Source organism: Hylobates moloch, unplaced genomic scaffold (genome assembly GCF_009828535.3).
Source record: "Hylobates moloch isolate HMO894 unplaced genomic scaffold, HMol_V3 SCAFFOLD_19, whole genome shotgun sequence".
NCBI lineage: Eukaryota > Metazoa > Chordata > Mammalia > Primates > Hylobatidae > Hylobates > Hylobates moloch.
The window spans coordinates 16347089-16359801 of NW_026652294.1; the positions used below are offsets into that span (position 1 = coordinate 16347089).

A 12713-nucleotide genomic window follows, 5' to 3' on the forward strand; every position below is an offset into this window, starting at 1 on the left:
CACGTTTCTTTTTCTCTCCTAGATACAGACGGGGCCCACGTTGCCTTTATATTCTCAGAGCTTAGCTAAGTACCTGGCATATGTAATCCTGACTCAAACCCAATTTTCGGCCAGGGCTGTGTTCTCCTATCTTGTATGGATAGTGGTTTGTTATGTCCCATTACATACGGATCCTTTTTTCTTTAAACTTTGCAGTCTATCTAGACAGTGGTGGTAATGCATCTTGTTGGGTTAACCACTTTGTCTCTGGTTTAGTGGTTTACAGTGGCAGCTTGCGGCCTGTCCCCCACCACCCGCGCTGTGCTGTGGAGGAGGCATTTCACTGTTGAGCTTGATGCATTATGTAGGATGCTCAAGTTTGGCCGAGTCTTTGGCTTATGTTCACGTCTATCAAAATATCTTGAGGAAGTCAGCCCTTCAGTTCTAAAGTAGAATGTCTGTTTCAAAATGCTAACTAGAACAGCCTGGTGGAAAAACATTCTGTGGGATTCCAGAAAAGTCTGATTCTTTGTCTCTAGAGGTTATGAGTCAGTTTGCTCCCAGCTCTCTTAATTGGCCTAGTGCAAGAAGTGTACTCTGGAGTCATCTTGAGATCTCAGCTACTGAGTAAGGGCCTGTTCTCACACTTGGATCCTGGATTGGGATGGTTATCTAGCAACTGGGCATTTTTGCTTTTAGGCAAGACATTAAGACTGAGTAATGTGTACTGATGAGGCAGGAGACAGTCTTCAGATCTGGACTTCAGACTGTCTTCAGTTAACCTGTGGGACTCCTTCTCCAAGAGATTCATTCAATTTTTATTTGTTCAACAACAACAAAAATTTGATGGTGGCCTGAAAGCTCCATACACTGAAAGTAATTGGGGGACAAAAAAAAGGATGCAGATAACCAGAGCTTTCCTTTGTCTTGGCCATAACCGAATGGCCTTGATAGGAACTTAGGGACTGCCCTCGTACATCTGTGCAATTCAGGGTCTCTTCATGATTTGTCAAGATTCTGAATCAAGTGGTTTGATCAGATTTGCAAATTATGAGGGCAGGTAGGTGGGCGATTTCTTTTTTTTTTTTTTTGAGATGGAGTCTCACTCTTGTCGCCCAGGCTGGAATGCAGTGGCACAATCTCGGCTCACTGCAGCCTCTGCCTCCTGGGTTCAAGCAATTCTCCTGCCTCAGCCTCCTGAGTAGCTGGGATTACAGGCGCATGCCACCACGCCCGGCTAATTTTTTTGTATTTTTAGTAGAGACGGGGTTTCACCATGTTGGTCAGGCTGGTCTTGAACTCCTAACCTCATGATCCACCCGCCTCGGTCTCCCAAAGTGCTGGGATTATAGGCGTGAGCCACCGCACCTGGCCAGGTGGGAGATTTCATCTTTCGGAGACCAGGGATAGGAAATACATTTGTGAGCATGGGAAACTTGCATTGTTGATGCCTCCTTTAAAGCAGTCCGTGCAGGAATTGGGTCCATGTGTTTCCTAACCCTCAGTCTGAGAGGTTTTCACTTTGCCTTCTGCCTAGCATTGGACTTGCTGCAGCTCTTGAGCTCCCACATTGACTGACGGAGGACATTTCTAGGCTATTTTCTTTCTTCTTCGGCTGGGCGTGGTGGCTCACACCTGTAATCCCAGCACTTTGGGAGGCCAAGGCAGGTGGATCACCTGAGGTCAGGAGTTCGAGACCAGCCTGGTCAACATGGCGAAACCCTGTCTCTACTAAAAAAACAAAAAAATTAGCCTGGCATTGTGGCTCACGCCTGTAGTCCCAACTACTCAGGAGGCTGAGGCATGAGAATTGCTTGAACCTGGGTGCAGAGGTTGCAGTGAGCTGAGATCGTGTCATTGGACTCCAGCCTGGGCAGCAGAGCGAGACTCGGTCTCAAAAAAAAAGAAAAGAAAGTTCCTTCTAGGCCGGGCGCAGTGGCTCACGCTTGTAATCCCAGCACTTTGGGAGGCTGAGGCGGGCGGATCACGAGGTCAGGAGATCGAGACCACGGTGAAACCCCGTCTCTACTAAAAATACCAAAAAATTAGCCGGGCGTGGTGGCGGGCGCCTGTAGTCCCAGCTACTCGGAGAGGCTGAGGCAGGAGAATGGCGTGAACCCGGGAGGCGGAGCTTGCAGTGAGCCGAGATCGCGCCACTGCACTCCAGCCTGGGTGATAGAGCAAGACTCCGTCTCAAAAAAAAAAAAAGAAAGTTCCTTCTTTCTGTATATAGCTGACCAGCAAAGCAAATACTAATAGGTTTCTTGTTCTTGGAGCAGGGAGGAAGTTAGTAACAGAAGTTGTCCATATTATGACAAGCTGGTTCACTAGTAAAAGAAAAATGTCCAGAGGAACCTTTGGTTCTTGCCCTGGGTCATGTGTCACCTGTGGAGCCTCGGGGTCTGCAGGCTGTTAAAATCTGCTCCTGTCTTTTGGAGTGAAGTCTTAGTGCATGCTGCCCACCTGGCTTTGGGGGAAACAGATTTGTTCTCTGCCACTTACATCTTAAAAGGCACAGCCGGAAAGTTCCTTTTGTGCTTTTTCTTTAAACAAGAACTGGACAAAGATTTCCTTCCTGAGCTGGCTGTGCCTTATGACATACTAGCATTTATTCTGCCAAATAGGACAGTTGGTGGCTCTGTCTGGGGACTTGTAGGAGAGGAGCTCTTTGACCCTTCCTGGGGACCTCCATCTGCCTTTATCTGTTCAGTGTGCTGGTTTGCCTGTACAGTCCCGATTTATGCCTGTTGTTCCACAGTTATTATTAGTAGCACTCTCTTTCACTTTCAGAAGCATCCCAGTTTGGAGGATAAATTATATGTCACTCACCTATTGTCAGACTAAGCCAGGGATTCTCACACTTGGCACTAGTGACATTTGAGGCTGGATGATTCTCTGTTGGGGGTGGGGGATCTTCCTGAGCACTGTAGGATTTTTAGCAGCATCCTGGCCTCTATTCCCTTGGTACAAGCTACACCTTCCCTCTCCAGTTGTGACAACCAAAAATATTCTCAGACATTGCCATCAAGTGTTCCTTGGGGGGCAAGATTATTCCCAGTTAAGAACTACTGGACTAAGCATTGCAGATTAGTTTTACTTTGAGTGTCATCTCCGATCGATCAGTAGTGGCTGCCTGGAGCCCTGTGCTGGCAAGGATTTGAGACTCGATGCAGGAACTCTGAGATGGATTAGTGCTGTCTGCCGTGGGCACGGGTGGGGCATGACAGCATGTAGTGCCTTGGATTAGGCCGTGGAGGTTGTTGACAGAAGGTGCCAGAATGCCAGGAGGTTTTGACATTATCCTGTTACTGGATGCCCTGGCGGTCCAGGTGGAGAGACGAGGCATGTTTATAGACAGATATTTGTGGCCCTAGCTGCAAAACAAGACATTTGCTGCCTACACCTGCGCCAGCGTGGCTGAGCCGGTGTCAGGTGTCCTGGGAGTTTTGTCAAGTGTGGCGAGGCCTGGGGTGCTTGGATCTTGCAGAAAGGCGGTGGTGTGTGTCAGTCAGTAAGTAGTTACAGGGCATCCCAGACGTGCCCAGCATGGCCTTGGGTGACATGGTCGGTTCACTCTCCTGCCCCTGGCTTTCCCATGTTGTTAATTCATTGTCATGGCTGTTCCTGGGTCTTCCTGCCTTGGGGATTGGACTGTTCCTCGGAACTCTGTGATGGCACCGAAGGCTTTGAACTGGCCAAGGCCAGGAGAGTGAGAGAGCATAAACATTGTGTTGCTGGCCCTTGCCAGGCAGCGGGGGATGGGTGGGACTCTGTCCCGGGGCAGGCACAATGGTCTGCTGTAGAGTTCAGGTGGAAGCAGCTGTGGTCTGCAAAAGGTCTGCCTCGCCTAGGAAATGGTGCTTCTGGATCCCGGGCCAGACCCTCTGGGGTGTCCCCTGTGGGGAAAGGTGTGTATGTCTCTACAGGAGAACTCGCTGGTTGAGGAATTTGACATGAGCCCAGTTATCTCCCCAGTGAGTAGAAAAAGCCCCTTCTATGTGAATTAGGTAGAATGCCAGGTTTGGTTCACTTTCAGTGACTTTATGGTATTAATATTTTAATGAGTTCCCAGCATTTTGGGGGAAGCAGATCTGCTTTCATTCTAGGCCTAAACTTGTCTGAGAGCAATTTAACCCTTTGCTCTGTGGCCAGTCTCCCTCCCACCCGATCCCTGGTTCCCAATGGAAGCTGCACCAGAGGTGGTTGGTCACCCAGCAGCCGCTCAGAGTGCCAGTGAGTGTGCACATGCCCCTCGGTGTCTGACCTTTTTCTGTAAACAATGAGAAGTAGAATTTTTGTGTATCTTCACGTCTGAGCATGGCTCTTCGAATTCATACATAAAGAGGCAGGCACAGATATGTTAACTGGCTTGTCAAAAAGCCCGCAGGCAGCCAGCCCCAGAAAGCAGTCTCCTGATTTTCTGTCCTGGTGCCTGTTACCCCGGCACAGGCCCGTGGGGCATTGGTGCCCCTCATTTTCTCTGGCTGGTCTTGAAGGAATTCTTATCTCCGCCTCAGTGGTTGGGGGGCACTAGGGGAGGAGAGGCCCTCTCTTTCCTTCTCTCCACATTCTCCCTGCCCTGCTAGTTGTGTCTCTGTGGAACCATCTGCTTTCCAAGGTCTTTCTGAGGAAAAGTGCCACGTTCGGCAGAGGCTCAGGAAAAAGCTTCAAGGGGCAGAAAAGCTCTGTTTAAGTCAACTCACCGGGACAGGCAGCTGAGGAAGGAGTGCCGTGGAAGCCACAGATGGGATGACTCTGCTGAAGCAGGAATGCACCCAGTCGGGAGGCCGCCAGCCCTGCCAGCCATCAGCACACAAAGGCCCCGCTGTCTGCTGGGGAGGTCGAGAGCAGGCCCTGTGTGCCTAAATGTGCCCATGGAGGCAGCGTGGGCTCTCCAAGATGGGGCGTGTTCTGTGTCTGCACCCGCTGGTCTCCCTGTGCTGTCTGAACACCTACTGTGTGTGTGCTGGGCACTCTGCAGAGAGTGTACAGACAGCAGGCTGGGGCCTGCCTGGAAGAGGTGACTGTCTCATGCACAGAGATAGGCACATCAGCTTCAAGATGAGAGCAAGAGATCAGCACAGAGAGGGGCGCCCCACTGAGCCTTGAGAGCCTCTGGGGTGGGTACGGGCCTTTGATAGATGACACAGCACTTCTACAGGGCACCAAAAAGGGGCTGCTGGGCCTGTCTCAGCCTTAGATTTGGGAAAAGTGCCACGTATTGCCTTTGAGCAAGAGGAAGTGTGTTGTGGAGGAGAGACTGTGGGTTTTGGACTAGACAGAGCAGGAATCTGCCTCTTTCGCTTCCTGACTGCAACCTGGCTGGAACAAGTCAACTCACTCTAATTGAGCCTTCGTTCTCTTGTCCTCCTCTTGGGCTTCATAACACTCCCTGGCAGGGCCATGGTAAAAAGTAAGACGCCGTGTGTGTGATGCCTGTGATAAGCACCTGTTAGAGCTGGCAGTAGGAGTCCAAACACCTCTTGACTGAACTGCCCCACCTTCCACGGAGCCTTCACATCGCTCATTCCTTCCATCCACACTCCTGGTCGCTTAACGAAGGTGATGGCTAAATGCATCTTCCAGGCAGCCATTTGAATCTCCCCAAAAAGACTCCCCCGAGAGTCCAGGCGCAGGAAGTGAGTTGTCACAGCCGCTTCCTCTGCAGCGACCGTGCCACACACTGGAACGTGATAGCAGACGCGGTCTCTGGCTTGTCTGGTCTGGTCCATGCAGAGCTGAGGCCTGGGGCTGATGTGGCCTCAGTGGAGCTTTAGGAGATGTGCTTGATCCAGAGTTGGTTCTTCTGCAGCCCTGAAACGCTTTTCTGTTCCCTGGGCTGCTGGTGGACCAGACAGGTGCTGTGGGAAGCAGGCCCTGGGCCACCACCCAACACCATGGCTGCAGCCGGGAGGTGCTGTCCTCGAGCTGATGCGAGCTGGCTGCTTTGTGCTGCTCCCCCAGGAAGGAAAGCCTGGTCCCAGCATGAGGCTGCTGAACTACCAATGGTCCTGCCTGTCAGTCTCATTTCTAGAACGTCTTCTCTCTAGAAGAGGAATCTGTGGTTAACGGGCCCTTTTCAAGGATTCAGCGTTAGGCTTACTTTTTTTTTTTGTAAATCCAACCCAACAGGCCCACCATGCTTTGCTCTGGGCCCACTGAGCGGGAAATAGGAAGTGGCCTCTTAGAACCTGAAACTTTGGGTGGGGGTGTTTGGAAGCTTTGCCCAGTGTTTTTTGTTTCTGCTTCCCATCCCCTGAAACAAACCAACAACAAAAACTCACATCAAATCCCTAATCACTAAGCCACTTTGTGCTTTTGGCCTCCCGTGACGAGTTCTCTTGCTGCCTGGTGAGTGTCACCTACCAGCCCGTTTTTCCTGTTCTCTCCAGCTCCGGCTCAGAGACTTCAGTTGAACTGTGTCCCAGTTTGTCAGGGCTGAACGACAGTGTGTGCAGAGAAAGGAGTTGCTTTCCTTTACCTACCTGATTTCTGGAATGAAGGTATCAGTGGAGAACCAAAGTAATTCCCTACAACTAAAGAAAGATAAATGAGCTGAAAGTCTGCAGGTATAAAAGTTGGGATTCTGCAAGTGGCTTCTGTCAAATTTGTTTAGTCTTGACCAAGGCTGTCAGCCCCGTGTGGACCTTGATCATAAACTCCATAAACTCTTGAGACCCCAGGTTTTCTTTTGGCAAACAGACAGTGCTGATGGGGGCTCAGGATGTCATTCCCACCTGGCTTCAGGATTCTTCCTGAAAATCTTGTCTCTTCCACATGAGCTAGTCCACAGATACAGCAGGGCCCAGGTCTAAGCTGAAAGGAGAGGAAGTGTGAGCTGTGCTCCAGGAGTGAATCCTGGCCTAACAGTCACCGACACGCCTTTCCTTCTACCGACCGCTCCTCCAAGGCAGCATGTTCATGCGCTGTTACTGTTCGCCTCCTGCCATTGATGTCCCTGGTGCTCTCAAGCACGTTTGACTCATCAAAGGGAGTTTCACAAAGCTGGTTGCTGTCTTTGCAGGCCTGTTTGTGCTCCAACAGGGAGCCGAGTTTGTCATGAGCAGTGCCTGGCTGTGTCTTCCATGCTCCCTGTGTGTGTCCCGGCTCCTTCCCTCTTATTCCCTGTTGCTCCAGCCCTCTGCAGAAGTCAACAGGGGCCCCTCCTGCCTTGCCTTTCCTTTTCCCAAGGGGAATGTTAGGTAGGAGCAAGGCGGAACTGGACTGGGAGTGTCCCGGTGGCATGAGCTGTGGGTGGTCAGCACTTGTATGTGGCTTTTGAATTTCCCTGCAGTCTGACAAACCTGTTGGAGCTGCCTTGGCGACAACCCCAGAAGGAGAAAGTTCCCCCTCTTGGCCCCGCCCACAGAAACAGCAGTGCTGTTTCTGGCAGATTTGCCTGTGTGCTGGGAACTTACCTGTGTTTTCCTAATGCATTTTGGCCAAGAGAAGGCTTGTTTGGGGCCTTGCTTAGTCTGACATAATGAAAGTTAAGAGTGATCCCTCGAAGTTTTTTTTTTTTTAATTATCCAGGGTGCCTGGAGGGGGAGGGCCACCCATTCTCTGCCTCCTGTAACTGGGGACTTGGGTCTCAGCAGGTTCAAACCAAGGTTCCACCTGGGGGAACACAGGGCTGTGGGCAGAGGCACTGGGCCAAGTCGAACTGGCTTCTGGCGTGGATGCTGCTGAGCAGGCATGTCCGTTGGTCTGGGCCTACCGTGGTGGCATGGAGGGCACACTTGCCCATGACCTCATTGTGTGCCTAGGAGCCATGGCAGGGGCTTCCTCCTTTGCTGGCGGATTGCTCGGCAGGCAGGCTGCCAGGAAGCTCCACCCCACTCGGCATAGATCTGCAGCCTCTGCTAATATGAAGCATCATTTTGCACTGGCTTTTCTTCTCCTCTCTGTTTGCCTCCCAAAGACTTGTAACCCAAGCTTGTGAATTGAGCTGGCTGTGGAGAAGCAGAGCTTCCCGTCATGAGAGTGTTGCGGCCCTTTCTTTGCAGCACTGAGGCAGGCCTGCGGGAGGTGCCGAGTGCTGTGCCCGTAGGGGTGTTCGCTGGAGGGGAGTCCGGGGGTGGGTGAGGCTTCCAGAGACCTGAGTTCTCAGCCCCATTTGTGCAACTCTGATCAAGTCATCGGGTTTCTTAGGAAAGAAGAATGATGCCCTGATCTTGGGGTCGAGTTAAAGTAGGTGCTCTCCAAGGCCTTCCCAAGCCCCTGAGTTCCAAGCTTCAGCCCCGCAGGTGCTTTGTGCTTTGACCAACTGAGACCCAGATGCTGTTCACATGAGGGTCTCGGGGAGAAGTGACTCTGGGTCTAGGACTCTGCCCAGGACAGCCTGAGACACCCATCCTGGCAACGCAGGGCAGGGCTCACAGTGCCAACACATATAGTAGGCCACCCCCAGGGGCCACTCTGGAGTTTCCCTGAAAGCAGAAGGCTCCCTGGTGGTGGAAAGTTTTGGTCCCATTTGTGTCAGATTATCCCATCAGTCTCACCCAACGTGGGCATGTTGTCCAACCTGAAACTGCCCTTTTTCCTGTCTTTCTTTCTTGGCCCATACCCATTTCTCAAGAAGTCCAGTGGAGCCGAAGATGGGGTCCTGCAGGGGCCTCTCCCAGGTGGAGCCCGAGAGAGCTGCTCCATGCCGGAACCTCGGGAGGTGTGATCTTGGGAGCAGGGTGATGAGTCAGTCCCAGCAGTGGCTGCTGGTGAACCAGGCCCCTTCCTCTGTACTTCCTGTCGGGCTGATGTCACCACTCTGTGAGCCTTGTGGCCTTTTATGGACAAGAGTGAGCTGCAGCTCCTCTCACAGAGGAAGTGAGCCTTAAGCCCCCAGCAGAAGTCTGCACCTGGGATGAAATACCTGTGGTCAGGTTTCCCTTCCTCCCTCCTGGGCCCAGCCTGCTGAGCTGGCTGGATACACCTGTCCACAGGTAGATGGCCACATCAGCTCAGATGCCCTCACTGTATGGGCTTGGCCTCAGGACATTTCAGGTTTAAAATGAAATCCAGGGAGAAAATGGCCTGGTTCCTCAATTTGTAACTTTTATAAAAGACTTTCTTGTGGCAGTGCCAGGGAATTGCTCAGTTGGGAGCTCCGAGACAGCAGGGGGGTGAGGATGGCATGTCTGGGCGTCTGCCTCACACCGTGTACGACGGGAACACCATTTCCTTCCATCCTCAGAGCAGTCCCTTCATTCCCAGAGAGGTCAAGGGGCCAGGCATCGCGTGGGGAAGAGCGGAACCCAGGGCCGCAGCGCTCTCAGCTGTGGCTTCCTCCTTTGCAGAACTGCTCCAGACACATGGACCAGTGGTTGTCAAACTGTGCTCTGAGGAACCCTGTCTCCACCACCCACTGTCCCTTGCTCAGGGATTTGGGAAGATTTTGTCTGAGGAAGGACTGCCGCTGCTTTTTGAAAAGTCTGAAAACTACTGCAGAGTGACTCATAACCCCGTCTCTACCCCACCCTCACCAAGAGAGGGGCTGGGGCAGTGGGTTCAGGCGCCTACCACGGCTAGACTTTCATCTGGCAGGGGGCTCGTGCCCCAGAAGAGGCTTGTCCCTGGCGGCCTCCTCCCGTGTAGAGGAAGGAAGGGCGTTTTCAAATAAGCCTTCAGTCCTTACAGGCCAAATAAGGACTTGAGCCAAAATAAGCGGATTGGGCCGGACTCTGAATGTGCTCATCCTGTGAGATGACGGTGCGGGGAAGGGTTGGTGAGGTGGGCGCCAATGGCAGTCTCCAGCAGAATGCACAGGGTGGGGAGGTGGGCTGCAGAGTAAACTGAGTAGGCCAAGAGCCCACTGGTTGCTAAGAATTCTAACCACCCCACTGCCCAGAAGAGATGCCTCTGAGATCAGGAACAAATCCAGACGAACCGCTGTGTGGAAAGATTGCAAAACAATGACGATAATACCTGCTTTGTACATTGCAATACAACACCTTGTAAGGTTATTGGAGGCCACACAAGATAACAGACCAAAACCCTTCCTGAGCATTGGAAGGACCTTTTGGGTTGCTTGGGGCCATGGTACGATTCGTGGTGCATGGGGCAGGTGAATTTGGGATACTAAGCAGTGCGGCAAGAGATGCAATGAGGAGGCCTCCCAGCAGTTTGCCTTTCAGAAAGCATTTGTCCAAATGAATGTTCCTGGCAGAACAAATCCAGATTTCTTTAAGGTATGGTTAGACTGTGTTGACAGTGGTAAATTGGCTTCAGGAATTGGAGGGGGAAGGCTGGAGAAGTGAGAGAGCTGGGGATGCTGGGGTGGATGGACAGGAGACAATGAGTTTGGCTCTGGGGTTTCGGAATTTGAAGTGTGTGTGCATGGCTATGTACATAACATGTATGTTCACGTTCACCTGTGAATACATGTGCCTTGCGTGCCTGTGTTTGCACTTGTGCTTGTGGATATGCATCTGTGAATGCATGTGCAGCTGTGTGCCTTGTGTGCGTCCATGTGTGGATCTATGTATATGGCTTTGCACATGTGTGTGTGCATGTATTTCTGTGCACACGTACCTCTGTACACCTACCTCCATAAGTGACTGTGTATGCACAGATGCTGTGTGTCTATGTGTGTGTCCATGTCCTTGTGCGTGCATGTGCCTGTGTGTGCATGCCCTCGAGTGTGTTTGGGGGCTCTGCTTCCTGTTGTTCAGCAGCAGAGCCTCTGACTCCTCCTCACACAATTAGAGGAATTTCAGCCATCCTAGGGACAGCCCTGGGAAAACGGTTCCTCTGGAAGGGTTGGGGAATGTTTCCTTTTATGGTAGCATTGGGCCGTTGCTGCTCATGACTTGCCAGCACTCGCAGGTACATTCTTGCCTGCTAGTAGAGCCGGTGACTAAACATGCCCACAGCTGGGGCAGACCACAGGGAGACGCAGTCGGGGAGGGCAAGGGGCTGGGATGACAAAAATGTTTGTTCCGAACCCTTATCGGTTGCCACACTGTTGTTAGGGGCCAGTGATGAAATTGCTCTGTCTTCCCCAGGCTGTTGTTCCTGCCGCCTCCCTCCCTTCTGTCTTCCCGTCTGTCTTGTCAAGGATGCAGGTCTCTAATCTCTGTCCTTGCTGTGCAGGCTTGACGGACTCTGTGTTTTTTGAGAAAGGCAAGGGGGAGTAAGGCCCCCCTAGAGCTTGTCTCCTGAGCAGTTTCCACATCAGAGAGCAGGGTGTGGGGTGTGTTTGTGAATGGGAGTGACCCAGCCCCTCTGCACCCCCACCCCGTTGATGCTTAGGGGGCTGGGAGGAAGCTGCGGCCCAGGGCAGGGGCAGCTGCCATTGGTGCTGGGTGTGAGGTTTGTTTTTTCTTCTTTCTGTCTGGGCTTCCTTTTCCCTCCTGAATGACCGACCAGTGGGCAGAAGAAGAGATTGGAGGCAGTGCCCAGCCCCACACGCTGCTGAGGTCAGGCACGCTAGAAAGCTCACCTCGGAAGAGGCAGGCAGCCTAGCTGGTCGGTGTCTACTGGTGTTGAACGGTTAAATGTGTCTCCTGAGGCCATGCACTTGGAAAGCCATGAGTCATTCTCCCAGTGCCTAGTCATGCAGGGCCCTGACCAGGCTGTGCGAGCCACTCAGTGTGTCCTTCACACGTCGCTGAATCCGTGTTTCCACCCAGTGCCGATACTGTACCAACAGCCATGGATGCTCCCACTGCCCTGACAGCGCCTCTGCCACCCATCGTGGCGACGTCGCGATGGGGAAGTCGGTATAGACAGCAACTGTTTGTGGAGCTTACTGTCTTTACAGGGAGACTGCGGCAGGTCCATTTTATGTGTTATTTCTATTTTTCAAACTAATCCTGCAAGGGCATTAGTAGCAGATCTACTTTGTGGATGTAGAAACTGAGACTCAGAATTAAATACCTCACTGCAGCTCAAATATTTGTAAGTAGCCTGATCCTGGATTCAGGCCAATTTGACTTCAAGGACGGTGAGGCTATTAGATGGAGTGGGATAAAACGGAAAAAAATGCGTTTGTATTTTCAGCTGTTGCTTGAATACCCAGTACTGAACAGCCAGGATGCCTTAGTGTTTCTGGCAAACTTAGCTTTCAGAGTGTGGGCATTACTGCCCCTCCTGTACTGGGGGAGGGTGGGTATTTATAACCTTCCTTGCCAAGCAGTTCATAGAGCTGTTGATAGTTGCTGAAAGTTCCTGACACCCGGCTAGAGAACAGGTTGTCACAGAAACCCATCAGAAGCTGTCATTCTTTACAAGCTGCCTCTAAAGTGACATCATTGCACGCCTTCCACTTGCCAGACACCATGCTGGTGTGTTCACATGTGTTGTGGACACAAGTACTGTTATCCCACGCTGCGGAGGAGGGAGCTGGGGCTCAGAGAAGCCTGCGCACCTGTCCCGGGTCTCAGGCTGTAAGGCAGCATCTTATCCCAGGGCTGTCCCGTTGCAAAGCCAGGCCTCGTCACCCCTCCTCCCCCAGCCTCTTAAATGGCACTCCTTCCTTCAGTGGGGATGGTTTTTAGAGCACCTGCAGCAGGCTTATTTATAACAGCTTCAGCCCCCCGCCCCGTTATAAACACACAGGGCAGCTCCCCACTCAGCTCCCAGGAAAGTCAACTCCTGAAGAACTTTCCACACACTAGTTCCTCTAAGGTGGGAGACACAGAACTATTTCTGGTTTTCTAGTGGGGGCTGAATTGCGTGCATGGGCAGTGTGAGCTCCTAGGTGGCAGGAGCATCTGCCCAATGGCACTCTCCCCCGC

The 12713-nt window shown here is 52.1% G+C and overlaps 1 protein-coding gene across 2 annotated transcripts in view; it reads left to right on the forward strand.

Annotated features, from left to right (window-relative positions):
- MYH9 (myosin heavy chain 9) overlaps nucleotides 1–12713 on the forward strand; it is a 104137-nt gene that overhangs the window by 46740 nt on the left and 44684 nt on the right. The window lies entirely within an intron of this gene.